This window comes from Pseudophryne corroboree, chromosome 5 (assembly GCF_028390025.1).
Source record: "Pseudophryne corroboree isolate aPseCor3 chromosome 5, aPseCor3.hap2, whole genome shotgun sequence".
NCBI lineage: Eukaryota > Metazoa > Chordata > Amphibia > Anura > Myobatrachidae > Pseudophryne > Pseudophryne corroboree.
Window position 1 is genome coordinate 109,912,747 of NC_086448.1, and position 15,676 is coordinate 109,928,422.

The window sequence follows — 15,676 nt, forward strand, 5'->3', positions numbered from 1 at the left end:
ACAAGTGAAGTTGCCAATAGCAACCAGATTCTATCTATCATTTATCCATACCTCCCAACATCTGGAGCTGGCAATGCGGCGCTTACGGCTGAAAAGGGGCGTGGTCTATGGACAAGGGTGCGTGGCTTTTCAGGAGTGCCGCAATCACAAGCCACACCCCCATTTTTGTCACTGAGGGTTCATGCCCAGCACTCTCTGAGCTGCTGGCATGACCCCAGTCCCTCTGTCTCTGGTGAATAGACGCTGTGCCCATGCGTACAACCAGGGGCGGATCAAGAAGAAAATGATAGGGGGGGCACCATGGAAGGGGCAAGTACATTTGCGTGCGGCTTCGGTGCATGTGAGGTGGCGCTTCTTATACAATGCCCACAATTGTAGCGCTCATTATGCAATGTCCACTGTACTGGTAGTGCCCCTTATATAGACCCCATAGTAGTGGTGCCCCTTATGCAATGCCCGTATTGCCCCCAGTAGTAATGTTGCCTGTAGTAATGCCCCCAGTCATTTAGCGCCCTAGTAGTTATGCCCCCAGTGGTAATGCCCCTGCAGTTATGACCCCAGTAGTTTACCCCCCCCCCCTTTAGTTTAGCCTCCCAGTGGTAATGCCCCCAGTAGTTTGCCTGCTTGTAGTTTAGCCACCAGTAGTAATGCCCCCCTGTAGTTTGCCCCATTGTAGTTTAGCCCCTGTAGTTATGCCCCCAATGTAGTTTAGCCCCCAGTAGTAATGCCCCCAGTAGTTTGGCACCTGTAGTTATCCCCCAGTAGTTTGGCCCCTGTAGTTATGCCCCCCTGTAGTTTAGCCCCCAAGTAGTAATGCCCCTGTAGTTACGCCGCCAGTAGTAATGCCCCTGTAGGATCGCCGCCAGTAGTAATGCCCTCCTGTAGTTTGCCCCCAGTAGTTAGCCCCTTTGTAGTTGGCCCCCAGTAGTGTGCTCCCAGTAGATGCCCGCCAGTAATAATGTCCCCCAGTAGTAATGCCCCCTAGGAGTTTGCCACCAATAGATGACCCCCCCAGTAGTAATGCCCCCAGTAGATGCCCCCCAGTAATAATATACCCAGTAGATGCCACCAGTAATAATGTCCCCCAGTAGATTACCCCCAGTAAAAATGTCCCCCAGTAGCTGCCACCAGTAGTAATGCCCCCAATAGATGACCCCCAGTAGTAATGCCCCAGTAGATGCCCCCCAGTAATAATGCCCCCAGTAGTTTGCCCCCAGTAGTAATGCCCCCCCAGTAGTAATGCCCCCAGTAGATGCCCCCCAGTAGTTTGCCACCAGTAGTAATGCCCTCCCCAGTAGTAATGCCCCTTGTTGATGCCCCCAGTAGTAATGCCCCTTGTTGATGCCCCCCAGTAGTAATGCCCCCAGTAGTAATGCCCCCAGTAGATGCTCCCCCAGTAATAATGCCCCCCCCAGTAGTAATGTCCCTAGTTGATGCCCCTCAGTAGTAATGTCCCCCCCATAGTTTGCCACCAGTAGATGCCCCCGCTGCACTGAGGGAGAGAAAACAGAACATACTTACCAAGCCCCGTTCCCGCTTCCAGACCGCTGCAGTCCTCCTCCTCCCTGGGCGTCCGCTCCTCAAGTCAGTTCTATGAGAGAGACGTCATGACTGACGTCTCTCCCATAGCACACGCCGCACAGTAACAGCGCCGTAAGCCGGAGCTCAGCACTGAGCTCCTGCCTCCGGCTGCCGCTGTGCAGGGAGACGGGCGCCCGCTGGTAACACAATCTCAGCGGGCGGCCGTCATCTCCCTCTGCGGCGCCGGCGCTGGTGGGGACGGAGGCCACAAATGACAGGGGGGGCACGGGCCCGAGTGCCCCCCCCCTGGATCCGCCACTGCGTACAACGTATATTCACTGCTGCTCTGCTAAGCAGAGCAACTTGTGACAGGAGGTCTCCCAACTGCTCCCCCCACTGAGGAACACTGAGGCCCGCAGGTGGGACAGCAGGATAGGCCCCCCCTAAAAAAAAACCGGGACTGTTCAGTAGAGATGAGCGCCTGAAATTTTTCGGGTTTTGTGTTTTGGTTTTGGGTTCGGTTCCGCGGCCGTGTTTTGGGTTCGAACGCGTTTTGGCAAAACCTCACCGAATTATTTTTGTCGGATTCGGGTGTGTTTTGGATTCGGGTGTTTTTTTCAAAAAACCCTAAAAAACAGCTTAAATCATAGAATTTGGGGGTAATTTTGATCCCAAAGTATTATTAACCTCAAAAAACATAATTTACACTCATTTTCAGCCTATTCTGAACACATCACACCTCACAATATTATTTTTAGTCCTAAAATTTGCACCGAGGTCGCTGTGTGAGTAAGATAAGCGACCCTAGTGGCCGACACAAACACCGGGCCCATCTAGGAGTGGCACTGCAGTGTCACGCAGGATGTCCCTTCCAAAAAACCCTCCCCAAACAGCACATGACGCAAAGAAAAAAAGAGGCGCAATGAGGTAGCTGTGTGAGTAAGATTAGCGACCCTAGTGGCCGACACAAACACCGGGCCCATCTAGGAGTGGCACTGCAGTGTCACGCAGGATGTCCCTTCCAAAAAACCCTCCCCAAACAGCACATGACGCAAAGAAAAAAAGAGGCGCAATGAGGTAGCTGACTGTGTGAGAAAGATAAGCGACCCTAGTGGCCGACACAAACACCGGGCCCATCTAGGAGTGGCACTGCAGTGTCACGCAGGATGGCCCTTCCAAAAAACCCTCCCCAAACAGCACATGACGCAAAGAAAAAAAGAGGCGCAATGAGGTAGCTGACTGTGTGAGTAAGATTAGCGACCCTAGTGGCCGACACAAACACCGGGCACATCTAGGAGTGGCACTGCAGTGTCACGCAGGATGTCCCTTCCAAAAAACCCTCCCCAAACAGCACATGACGCAAAGAAAAAAAGAGGCGCAATGAGGTAGCTGTGTGAGTAAGATTAGCGACCCTAGTGGCCGACACAAACACCGGGCCCATCTAGGAGTGGCACTGCAGTGTCACGCAGGATGTCCCTTCCAAAAAACCCTCCCCAATCAGCACATGATGCAAAGAAAAAGAAAAGAAAAAAGAGGTGCAAGATGGAATTATCCTTGGGCCCTCCCACCCACCCTTATGTTGTATAAACAAAACAGGACATGCACACTTTAACCAACCCATCATTTCAGTGACAGGGTCTGCCACACGACTGTGACTGATATGACGGGTTGGTTTGGACCCCCCCCAAAAAAGAAGCAATTAATCTCTCCTTGCACAAACTGGCTCTACAGAGGCAAGATGTCCACCTCATCTTCACCCTCCGATATATCACCGTGTACATCCCCCTCCTCACAGATTATCAATTCGTCCCCACTGGAATCCACCATCTCAGCTCCCTGTGTACTTTGTGGAGGCAATTGCTGCTGGTCAATGTCTCCGCGGAGGAATTGATTATAATTCATTTTAATGAACATCATCTTCTCCACATTTTCTGGATGTAACCTCGTACGCCGATTGCTGACAAGGTGAGCGGCGGCACTAAACACTCTTTCGGAGTACACACTTGTGGGAGGGCAACTTAGGTAGAATAAAGCCAGTTTGTGCAAGGGCCTCCAAATTGCCTCTTTTTCCTGCCAGTATAAGTACGGACTGTGTGACGTGCCTACTTGGATGCGGTCACTCATATAATCCTCCACCATTCTATCAATGTTGAGAGAATCATATGCAGTGACAGTAGACGACATGTCCGTAATCGTTGTCAGGTCCTTCAGTCCGGACCAGATGTCAGCATCAGCAGTCGCTCCAGACTGCCCTGCATCACCGCCAGCGGGTGGGCTCGGAATTCTGAGCCTTTTCCTCGCACCCCCAGTTGCGGGAGAATGTGAAGGAGGAGATGTTGACAGGTCGCGTTCCGCTTGACTTGACAATTTTGTCACCAGCAGGTCTTTCAACCCCAGCAGACCTGTGTCTGCCGGAAAGAGAGATCCAAGGTAGGCTTTAAATCTAGGATCGAGCACGGTGGCCAAAATGTAGTGCTCTGATTTCAACAGATTGACCACCCGTGAATCCTTGTTAAGCGAATTAAGGGCTGCATCCACAAGTCCCACATGCCTAGCGGAATCGCTCCGTGTTAGCTCCTTCTTCAATGCCTCCAGCTTCTTCTGCAAAAGCCTGATGAGGGGAATAACCTGACTCAGGCTGGCAGTGTCTGAACTGACTTCACGTGTGGCAAGTTCAAAGGGCATCAGAACCTTGCACAACGTTGAAATCATTCTCCACTGCACTTGAGACAGGTGCATTCCACCTACTATATCGTGCTCAATTGTATAGGCTTGAATGGCCTTTTGCTGCTCCTCCAACCTCTGAAGCATATAGAGGGTTGAATTCCACCTCGTTACCACTTCTTGCTTCAGATGATGGCAGGGCAGGTTCAGTAGTTTTTGGTGGTGCTCCAGTTTTCTGTACGTGGTGCCTGTACGCCGAAAGTGTCCCGCAATTCTTCTGGCCACCGACAGCATCTCTTGCACGCCCCTGTCGTTTTTTAAAAAATTCTGCACCACCAAATTCAAGGTATGTGCAAAACATGGGACGTGCTGGAATTGGCCCAGATTTAATGCACACACAATATTGCTGGCGTTGTCCGATGCCACAAATCCACAGGAGAGTCCAATTGGGGTAAGCCATTCCGCGATGATCTTCCTCAGTTGCCGTAAGAGGTTTTCAGCTGTGTGCGTATTCTGGAAAGCGGTGATACAAAGCGTAGCCTGCCTAGGAAAGAGTTGGCGTTTGCGAGATGCTGCTACTGGTGCCGCCGCTGCTGTTCTTGCGGCGGGAGTCCATACATCTACCCAGTGGGCTGTCACAGTCATATAGTCCTGACCCTGCCCTGCTCCACTTGTCCACATGTCCGTGGTTAAGTGGACATTGGGTACAGCTGCATTTTTTAGGACACTGGTGACTCTTTTTCTGAGGTCTGTGTACATTTTCGGTATCGCCTGCCTAGAGAAATGGAACCTAGATGGTATTTGGTACCGGGGACACAGTACCTCCAACAAGTCTCTAGTTGGCTCTGCAGTAATGATGGATACCGGAACCACGTTTCTCACCACCCAGGATGCCAAGGCCTCAGTTATCCGCTTTGCAGTAGGATGACTGCTGTGATATTTCATCTTCCTCGCAAAGGACTGTTGAACAGTCAATTGCTTACTGGAAGTAGTACAAGTGGGCTTACGACTTCCCCTCTGGGATGACCATCGACTCCCAGCGGCAACAACAGCAGCGCCAGCAGCAGTAGGCGTTACACGCAAGGATGCATCGGAGGAATCCCAGGCAGGAGAGGACTCGTCAGACTTGCCAGTGACATGGCCTGCAGGACTATTGGCATTCCTGGGGAAGGAGGAAATTGACACTGAGGGAGTTGGTGGGGTGGTTTGCGTGAGCTTGGTTACAAGAGGAAGGGATTTACTGGTCAGTGGACTGCTTCCGCTGTCACCCAAAGTTTTTGAACTTGTCACTGACTTATTATGAATGCGCTGCAGGTGACGTATAAGGGAGGATGTTCCGAGGTGGTTAACGTCCTTACCCCTACTTATTACAGCTTGACAAAGGGAACACACGGCTTGACACCTGTTGTCCGCATTTCTGGTGAAATACCTCCACACCGAAGAGCTGATTTTTTTGGTATTTTCACCTGGCATGTCAACGGCCATATTCCTCCCACGGACAACAGGTGTCTCCCCGGGTGCCTGACTTAAACAAACCACCTCACCATCAGAATCCTCCTGGTCAATTTCCTCCCCAGCGCCAGCAACACCCATATCCTCCTCATCCTGGTGTACTTCAACACTGACATCTTCAATCTGACTATCAGGAACTGGACTGCGGGTGCTCCTTCCAGCACTTGCAGGGGGCGTGCAAATGGTGGAAGGCGCATGCTCTTCACCTCCAGTGTTGGGAAGGTCAGGCATCGCAACCGACACAATTGGACTCTCCTTGTGGATTTGGGATTTCGAAGAACGCACAGTTCTTTGCGGTGCTTTTGCCAGCTTGAGTCTTTTCAGTTTTCTAGCGAGAGGCTGAGTGCTTCCATCCTCATGTGAAGCTGAACCACTAGCCATGAACATAGGCCAGGGCCTCAGCCGTTCCTTGCCACTCCGTGTGGTAAATGGCATATTGGCAAGTTTACGCTTCTCCTCCGACAATTTTATTTTAGGTTTTGGAGTCCTTTTTTTTCTGATATTTGGTGTTTTGGATTTGACATGCTCTGTACTATGACATTGGGCATCGGCCTTGGCAGACGACGTTGCTGGCATTTCATCGTCTCGGCCATGACTAGTGGCAGCAGCTTCAGCACGAGGTGGAAGTGGATCTTGATCTTTCCCTAATTTTGGAACCTCAACTTTTTTGTTCTCCATATTTTATAGGCAGAACTAAAAGGCACCTCAGGTAAACAATGGAGATGGATGGATTGGATACTAGTATTGGATACCTGCCGACTGCCGACACAGAGGTAGCCACAGCCGTGAACTACCGCACTGTACACTGGTTGATAAAGAGATAGTAGTATACTCGTAACAACTAGTATGACACTATGACGACGGTATAAAGAATGAAAAAAAAACCACGGTTAGGTGGTATATATTATAATAATAATACAATTATGGATGGACGGACTGCCTGCCGACTGCCGACACAGAGGTAGCCACAGCCGTGAACTACCGCACTGTACACTGGTTGATAAAGAGATAGTAGTATACTCGTAACAACTAGTATGACACTATGACGACGGTATAAAGAATGAAAAAAAAACCACGGTTAGGTGGTATATATTATAATAATAATACAATTATGGATGGACGGACTGCCTGCCGACTGCCGACACAGAGGTAGCCACAGCCGTGAACTACCGCACTGTACACTGGTTGATAAAGAGATAGTAGTATACTCGTAACAACTAGTATGACACTATGACGACGGTATAAAGAATGAAAAAAAAACCACGGTTAGGTGGTATATATTATAATAATAATACAATTATGGATGGACGGACTGCCTGCCGACTGCCGACACAGAGGTAGCCACAGCCGTGAACTACCGCACTGTACACTGGTTGATAAAGAGATAGTAGTATACTCGTAACAACTAGTATGACACTATGACGACGGTATAAAGAATGAAAAAAAAACCACGGTTAGGTGGTATATATTATAATAATAATACAATTATGGATGGACGGACTGCCTGCCGACTGCCGACACAGAGGTAGCCACAGCCGTGAACTACCGCACTGTACACTGGTTGATAAAGAGATAGTAGTATACTCGTAACAACTAGTATGACACTATGACGACGGTATAAAGAATGAAAAAAAAACCACGGTTAGGTGGTATATATTATAATAATAATACAATTATGGATGGACGGACTGCCTGCCGACTGCCGACACAGAGGTAGCCACAGCCGTGAACTACCGCACTGTACACTGGTTGATAAAGAGATAGTAGTATACTCGTAACAACTAGTATGACACTATGACGACGGTATAAAGAATGAAAAAAAAACCACGGTTAGGTGGTATATATTATAATAATAATACAATTATGGATGGACGGACTGCCTGCCGACTGCCGACACAGAGGTAGCCACAGCCGTGAACTACCGCACTGTACACTGGTTGATAAAGAGATAGTAGTATACTCGTAACAACTAGTATGACACTATGACGACGGTATAAAGAATGAAAAAAAAACCACGGTTAGGTGGTATATATTATAATAATAATACAATTATGGATGGACGGACTGCCTGCCGACTGCCGACACAGAGGTAGCCACAGCCGTGAACTACCGCACTGTACACTGGTTGATAAAGAGATAGTAGTATACTCGTAACAACTAGTATGACACTATGACGACGGTATAAAGAATGAAAAAAAAACCACGGTTAGGTGGTATATATTATAATAATAATACAATTATGGATGGACGGACTGCCTGCCGACTGCCGACACAGAGGTAGCCACAGCCGTGAACTACCGCACTGTACACTGGTTGATAAAGAGATAGTAGTATACTCGTAACAACTAGTATGACACTATGACGGTATAAAGAATGAAAAAAAAACCACGGTTAGGTGGTATATATTATAATAATAATACAATTATGGATGGACGGACTGCCTGCCGACTGCCGACACAGAGGTAGCCACAGCCGTGAACTACCGCACTGTACACTGGTTGATAAAGAGATAATAGTATACTCGTAACAACTAGTATGACACTATGACGACGGTATAAAGAAAGAAAAAAAAATACCACGGTTAGGTGGTATATATTGTAATACAATTATGGATGGACGGACTGCCTGCCGAGTTCCGACTGCCGACACAGAGGTAGCCACAGCCGTGAACTACCGCACTGTACTGTGTCTGCTGCTAATATAGACTGGTTGATAAAGAGATAGTATACAATACATACAACAATATACTACTATACTGGTGGTCAGGCACTGGTCACCACTAGTCACACTGGCAGTGGCACTCCTGCAGCAAAAGTGTGCACTGTTTAATTTTAAATTAATATAATATTATGTACTCCTGGGGGCTCCTGCTATAACAACCTGCAGTGCTCCCCAGTCTCCCCCACAATTATTATAAGCTTTGCCTTTTATACATTGATGTGCAGCACACTGGGCTGAGCTGAGTGCACACAGACTGAGTCACACTGTGTGACTGGCTGCTGCTGTGTATCGTTTTTTTTCAGGCAGAGAACGGATATAGCAGAGAACGGATATATTAAAATAAATAAAAGTTAACTAACAACAACTGCACTGGTCACTGTGGTAAACTCTGTCTGACTCTGCACAATCTCTCTCTCTCTTCTAATCTAATTTCTAATGGAGAGGACGCCAGCCACGTCCTCTCCCTATCAATCTCAATGCACGTGTGAAAATGGCGGCGACGCGCGGCTCCTTATATAGAATCCGAGTCTCGCGAGAATCCGACAGCGTCATGATGACGTTCGGGCGCGCTCGGGTTAACCGAGCAAGGCGGGAGGATCCGAGTCTGCTCGGACCCGTGAAAAAAACATGAAGTTCGTGCGGGTTCGGTTTCAGAGAAACCGAACCCGCTCATCTCTACTGTTCAGTGAAAATCAGGACAGCTGGGAGGTATAATTTATCTAGTACACTTTATAAACAAAAGGTAGAATCTGATTGATTGCTATGTGAAACACTACCACTCAGTGCCGTAACTAGGTATTTTAGCGCTGTGTGCAAGAAACGGCATTGGCGCCCCCCCCCCCACGCAAGACAGGAGCAGTGCGCGCCACAGGCACGCGAAAAATAATATATAGGGATGTGGCTTCATGGGGAAGAGGCGTGGCCACAAAATAATACCAATTCATACTACGGTGCATAGTAGTCTCCTCTCCATTATTCAAATTGCGCTGCACAATAGCGCCACTACACCAGGTAAAGCCCCTTTCTCTATCGTCCTAGTGGATGCTGGGGTTCCTGAAAGGACCATGGGGAATAGCGGCTCCGCAGGAGACAGGGCACAAAAAGTAAAGCTTTTTCAGATCAGGTGGTGTGCACTGGCTCCTCCCCCTATGACCCTCCTCCAGACTCCAGTTAGATTTTTGTGCCCGGCCGAGAAGGGTGCAATCTAGGTGGCTCTCCTAAAGAGCTGCTTAGAAAAAGTTTAGCTAGGTTTTTTATTTTACAGTGATTCCTGCTGGCAACAGGATCACTGCAGCGAGGGACTGAGGGGAGAAGGAGTCAACTCACCTGCGTGCAGGATGGATTGGCTTCTTGGCTACTGGACATCAAGCTCCAGAGGGACGATCACAGGTACAGCCTGGATGGTCACCGGAGCCGCGCCGCCGGCCCCCTTGCAGAAATTACAGCGCGCAGTGGGCTCACTCGCAGGTAGATCCCTGGATCCTGCAGATAATATCTCAAGGGTACAGGTTGGAATTAGAGACAGATCCACCTCGCCGTTTCCTGAAGTCTGCTTTACCAACGTCCCCCTCCGAAAGGGAGACGGTTTTGGAAGCCATTCACAAGCTGTACTCTCAGCAGGTGATAGTCAAGGTACCTCTTCTACAACAAGGGAAGGGGTATTATTCCACTCTTTTTGTGGTACCGAAGCCGGATGGCTCGGTAAGGCCTATTCTAAATCTGAAGTCCTTGAACCTGTACATAAAGAAGTTCAAGTTCAAGATGGAGTCACTCAGAGCAGTGATAGCGAACCTGGAAGAGGGGGACTTTATGGTATCCTTGGACATCAAGGATGCGTATCTCCACGTTCCAATTTACCCCTCACACCAGGGGTACCTCAGGTTCGTTGTACAAAACTGTCACTATCAGTTTCAGACGCTGCCGTTCGGATTGTCCACGGCACCTCGGATCTTTACAAAGGTAATGGCCGAGATGATGATTCTTCTTCGAAGAAAAGGCATATTAATTATCCCATACTTGGACGATCTCCTAATAAGGGCGAGGTCCAGAGAACAGCTAGAGATGGGATTAGCACTGTCTCAAGAAGTGCTAAAACAGCACGGGTGGATTCTGAATATTCCAAAATCCCAGTTAATGCCGACAACTCGTCTGCTGTTCCTAGGGATGATTCTGGACACGGTTCAGAAAAAGGTTTTTCTCCCGGAGGAAAAAGCCAAGGAGTTATCCGACCTTGTCAGGAACCTCCTAAAACCAGGAAAGGTGTCTGTACATCAATGCACAAGAGTCCTGGGAAAAATGGTGGCTTCTTACGAAGCAATTCCATTCGGCAGATTCCACGCAAGAATTTTCCAAAGGGATCTGTTGGACAAATGGTCAGGGTCGCATCTTCAGATGCACCTACGGATAACCCTGTCTCCAAGGACAAGGGTGTCTCTTCTGTGGTGGTTGCAGAGTCCTCATCTATTGGAGGGCCGCAGATTCGGCATACAGGATTGGATCCTGGTGACCACGGACGCCAGCCTGAGAGGCTGGGGAGCAGTCACACAAGGAAGAAACTTCCAGGGAGTATGGACGAGCCTGGAAACGTCTCTTCACATAAACATTCTGGAACTAAGAGCAATATACAATGCTCTAAGCCAGGCAGAACCTCTGCTTCAGGGAAAACCGGTATTGATCCAGTCGGACAACATCACGGCAGTCGCCCATGTGAACAGACAGGGCGGCACAAGAAGCAGGAGTGCAATGGCAGAAGCTGCAAGGATTCTTCGCTGGGCAGAGAATCATGTGATAGCACTGTCAGCAGTGTTCATCCCGGGAGTGGACAACTGGGAAGCAGACTTCCTCAGCAGACACGATCTTCACCCGGGAGAGTGGGGACTTCATCCAGAAGTCTTCCACATGCTGGTAACCCGTTGGGAAAGACCAATGGTGGACATGATGGCGTCTCGCCTCAACAAAAAACTGGACAGGTATTGCGCCAGGTCAAGAGATCCGCAGGCAATAGCTGTGGACGCGCTGGTAACGCCTTGGGTGTACCAGTCGGTGTATGTGTTTCCTCCTCTGCCTCTCATACCAAAAGTATTGAGAATTATACGGCAAAGAGGCGTAAGAACGATACTAGTGGTTCCGGATTGGCCAAGAAGGACTTGGTACCCGGAACTTCAAGAGATGATCACGGAAGATCCGTGGCCTCTACCTCTAAGGAGGGACTTGCTTCAGCAGGGTCCCTGTCTGTTTCAAGACTTACCGCGGCTGCGTTTGACGGCATGGCGGTTGAACGCCGGATCCTAAAGGAAAAAGGCATGCCGGAAGAAGTCATTCCTACTTTGATTAAAGCAAGGAAGGAAGTAACCGTGCAACATTATCACCGAATTTGGCGAAAATATGTTGCGTGGTGCGAAGATCGGAGTGCTCCGACGGAGGAATTTCAACTGGGTCGATTCCTACATTTCCTGCAATCAGGATTGTCTATGGGTCTCAAATTGGGATCTATTAAGGTTCAAATTTCGGCCCTGTCGATTTTCTTTCAAAAAGAATTGGCTTCAGTCCCTGAAGTCCAGACCTTTGTTAAGGGAGTGCTGCATATACAGCCTCCTGTGGTGCCTCCAGTGGCACCGTGGGATCTCAATGTGGTGTTGGACTTTCTAAAATCTCATTGGTTTGAACCACTAAATAAGGTGGATTTGAAATATCTCACTTGGAAAGTGACCATGCTTCTAGCCCTGGCTTCTGCCAGGAGAGTATCAGAATTGGCAGCTTTATCTTACAAAAGCCCATATCTGATTTTCCATTCGGACAGGGCAGAACTGCGGACTCGTCCGCATTTTCTCCCTAAGGTGGTGTCAGCATTTCATCTGAACCAGCCTATTGTAGTGCCTGCGGCTACAAGTGACTTGGAGGACTCCAAGTTACTGGACGTTGTCAGAGCATTAAAAATATATATTGCAAGGACAGCTGGAGTCAGAAAATCTGACTCGTTGTTTATATTGTATGCACCCAACAAGATGGGTGCTCCTGCGTCTAAGCAGACGATTGCTCGTTGGATCTGTAGCACAATCCAACTTGCACATTCTGTGGCAGGCCTGCCACAGCCTAAATCTGTAAAGGCCCACTCCATAAGGAAGGTGGGCTCATCTTGGGCGGCTGCCCGAGGGGTCTCGGCATTACAACTTTGCCGAGCAGCTACGTGGTCAGGGGAGAACACGTTTGTAAAATTTTACAAATTTGATACTCTGGCTAAGGAGGACCTGGAGTTCTCTCATTCGGTGCTGCAGAGTCATCCGCACTCTCCCGCCCGTTTGGGAGCTTTGGTATAATCCCCATGGTCCTTTCAGGAACCCCAGCATCCACTAGGACGATAGAGAAAATAAGATTTTACTTACCGATAAATCTATTTCTCGGAGTCCGTAGTGGATGCTGGGCGCCCATCCCAAGTGCGGATTATCTGCATAAATTGTACATAGTTATTGTTAACTAATTCGGGTTATTGTTGAAGGAAGCCATCTTTCAGAGGCTCCGCTGTTATCATACTGTTAACTGGGTTTAGATCACAAGTTGTACGGTGTGATTGGTGTGGCTGGTATGAGTCTTACCCGGGATTCAAAATCCTCCCTTATTGTGTACGCTCGTCCGGGCACAGTACCTAACTGGAGTCTGGAGGAGGGTCATAGGGGGAGGAGCCAGTGCACACCACCTGATCTGAAAAAGCTTTACTTTTTGTGCCCTGTCTCCTGCGGAGCCGCTATTCCCCATGGTCCTTTCAGGAACCCCAGCATCCACTACGGACTCCGAGAAATAGATTTATCGGTAAGTAAAATCTTATTTTTTACACATTACGGCAGACGGCATGCCTTTTTACACATTATGGCAGAGAGCGTCCCTCTTTTTACACATTACGGCAGTCAGCGTCCCCCTTTTTACACATTACGGCAGACAGTGTCCCCCTTATTACACACTACAGCAGACAGCATCCCCCGTTTTACACATTACAGCAGACAGCGTCCCCCGTTTTACACATTACAGCAGACAGCGTCCACCTTATTACACATTGCGGCAGACAGCGTCCCCCTTATTACACAATACGGCAGACAGCGTCCCCCGTTTTACACATTACGGCAGACAGCGCCCCCCTTATTACACATTACGGCAGACAGCGTCCCCCGTTTTACACATTACAGCAGAGAGCGTCCCCCTTATTACACATTACGGCAGACAGCGTCCCCTTTTTGTACACATTGCGGCAGACAGCGTCCCCCTTTTTACACATTACGGCAGCCAGTCCCCCTTGTTACACATTGTGGCAGAAGAGAGAGAGAGAGAAAGAAAGAGAGAGAGAAAAAGAAAGAGAGAGAGAGAGATACTTACCATCTCTCCAGCTGGCAGTCAGGCTCCTCATGCTGGCAGAGATCCCGAACAGCCGCAGGGGAGAAGGAGGAGGAGGGAGGGGGACTTGAGCCACAGCAGCGCTATGTCATTGGTAGAGGCGCCGCTGCAGCACTCCCATCTCCTTCTGCATTGGCTGCCCGCTGCTGAGAATGCTGGGATGAGGGAACCGCATCCCAGCATTCACAGCAGCGCCGGGCAGCAATACAGAAGGAGAGGTGAGTGCTGCAGCGGCGCCGCTACCAATGACATAGCGCTGCTGCGGCTCAAGTCCCCCTCCCTCCTCCTCCTTCTCTGCCTCTCGCGCGGCTGCTGCTCTCCCTCCAGCGCGGCGCATGGCACACAACAGACGGCATGTAATGAGTCAATTTGACTCATTACATGCTGCTGGCCGTGCGCCCTCAGTGTAACTGCGCTGTGTGCCAGGCACACCTGGCACATAGGTAGTTACGGCGCTGCTACTACTAGTCCTCTTTAGAAGGTTTGGTAAATATCCCCCTTAATACTAATAGGAGGTTAATATAATGACGTCATTACCGATGCATGGCTTGCGTTGTTTGAACGATAACGCCAAAATGGACAATCGGATCCAAATTTGTATTGCACCTTCAGTGTGTAGAATTTAATAAAGTACAAAAATGGTCCTGTCACTTTTTACCGTATCTGCTACGGGTGCTCCTTGGGTAATGCCAAGAACCATGGATTAATATTTACTTACATTTAGACGTCTCAAATTTCTCTTACGTCCTAGAGGATGCTGGGGACTCTGTAAGGACCATGGGGTATAGACGGGCTCCGCAGGAGATAGGGCACCTAAAAGAACTTTGACTATGGGTGTGCACTGGCTCCTCCCTCTATGCCCCTCCTCCAGACCTCAGTTAGATTCTGTGCCCAGAGGAGAAAGGGTACAAAGCAGTGAGCTCTCAAGAGTTTGCTGTTTTAAAGAATTTTGTTAGGTTTTTTATTTTCAGGGAGTCCTGTTGGCAACAGGCTCCCTGCATCGTGGGACTGAGGAGAGAGAAGCAGAGCTGGCTTGTAAGGTTGGGCACTGCTTCTAGGCTACTGGACACCATTAGCTCCAGAGGGAGTCGGAACACAGACCTCACCTGGGGTTCGTCCCAGAGCCGCGCCGCCGTCCTCCTCACAGATGACGAAGATAGAAGCCGGGTGAGTATTGAGGAAAAGACTTCAGGCGGCAGAAGACATCAGATCTTCATGAGGTAAGCGCGCAGCGGTAAGCTGCGCGCCATTGCTCCCAGTCACACACACACACAAGAGGCACTGTAGGGTGCAGGGCGCAGGGGGGGGGGCCTGGGCAGCAATAAACCTCAATTTGGGCATAAATATGTTGGATTAGGCTGTGGGACAGTAAATCCACGGACCCCCGCCATTTTCTTACAATATCATGAGGGGACCGAAGCCCGCCGTCGGGTGGGCGGGGCTTGATCCTCGGCACTAACCAGCGCCATTTTCTCCACAGAGGCTGCATGAGAAAACGCTGGCTCCCTGTTCTCTCCCCTGCTGAGCTTCACAGGCTGGAAAAAAGAGGAGGGGGGCACATTGGCGACGCAGTGAGTGGAGATTAACATTATAAATATATAAAAGCGCTATCTGGTCATATATTCCAGTGTTTGGGCGCTGGGTGTGTGCTGGCATTCTCTCTCTCTGTCTCCCCTAAGGGCCTGGTTGGGGTTTTGTCCCCTTATAGGTAACTCCCTGTGTGTGTGGGGTGTCGGTAAGTGTGTGTCGACATGTCTGAAGCGGAAGGCTTCTCCAAGGAGGAGGTGGAGCAAATGAGTGGTGTGTCCCCGTCACTGGTGCCGACTCAGGATTGGATGAGCATGTGGCATAGGTTAAATGCAAGTGTGACATCTTT

The 15,676-nt window shown here is 49.4% G+C and overlaps 1 protein-coding gene across 4 annotated transcripts in view; it reads left to right on the top strand.

Moving 5' to 3' along the window:
- The window catches only part of PLXDC2 (plexin domain containing 2), a 1,323,386-nt gene that overhangs the window by 1,142,408 nt on the left and 165,302 nt on the right, over positions 1–15,676 (top strand). The gene's annotated exons all lie outside the window — the stretch shown is intronic.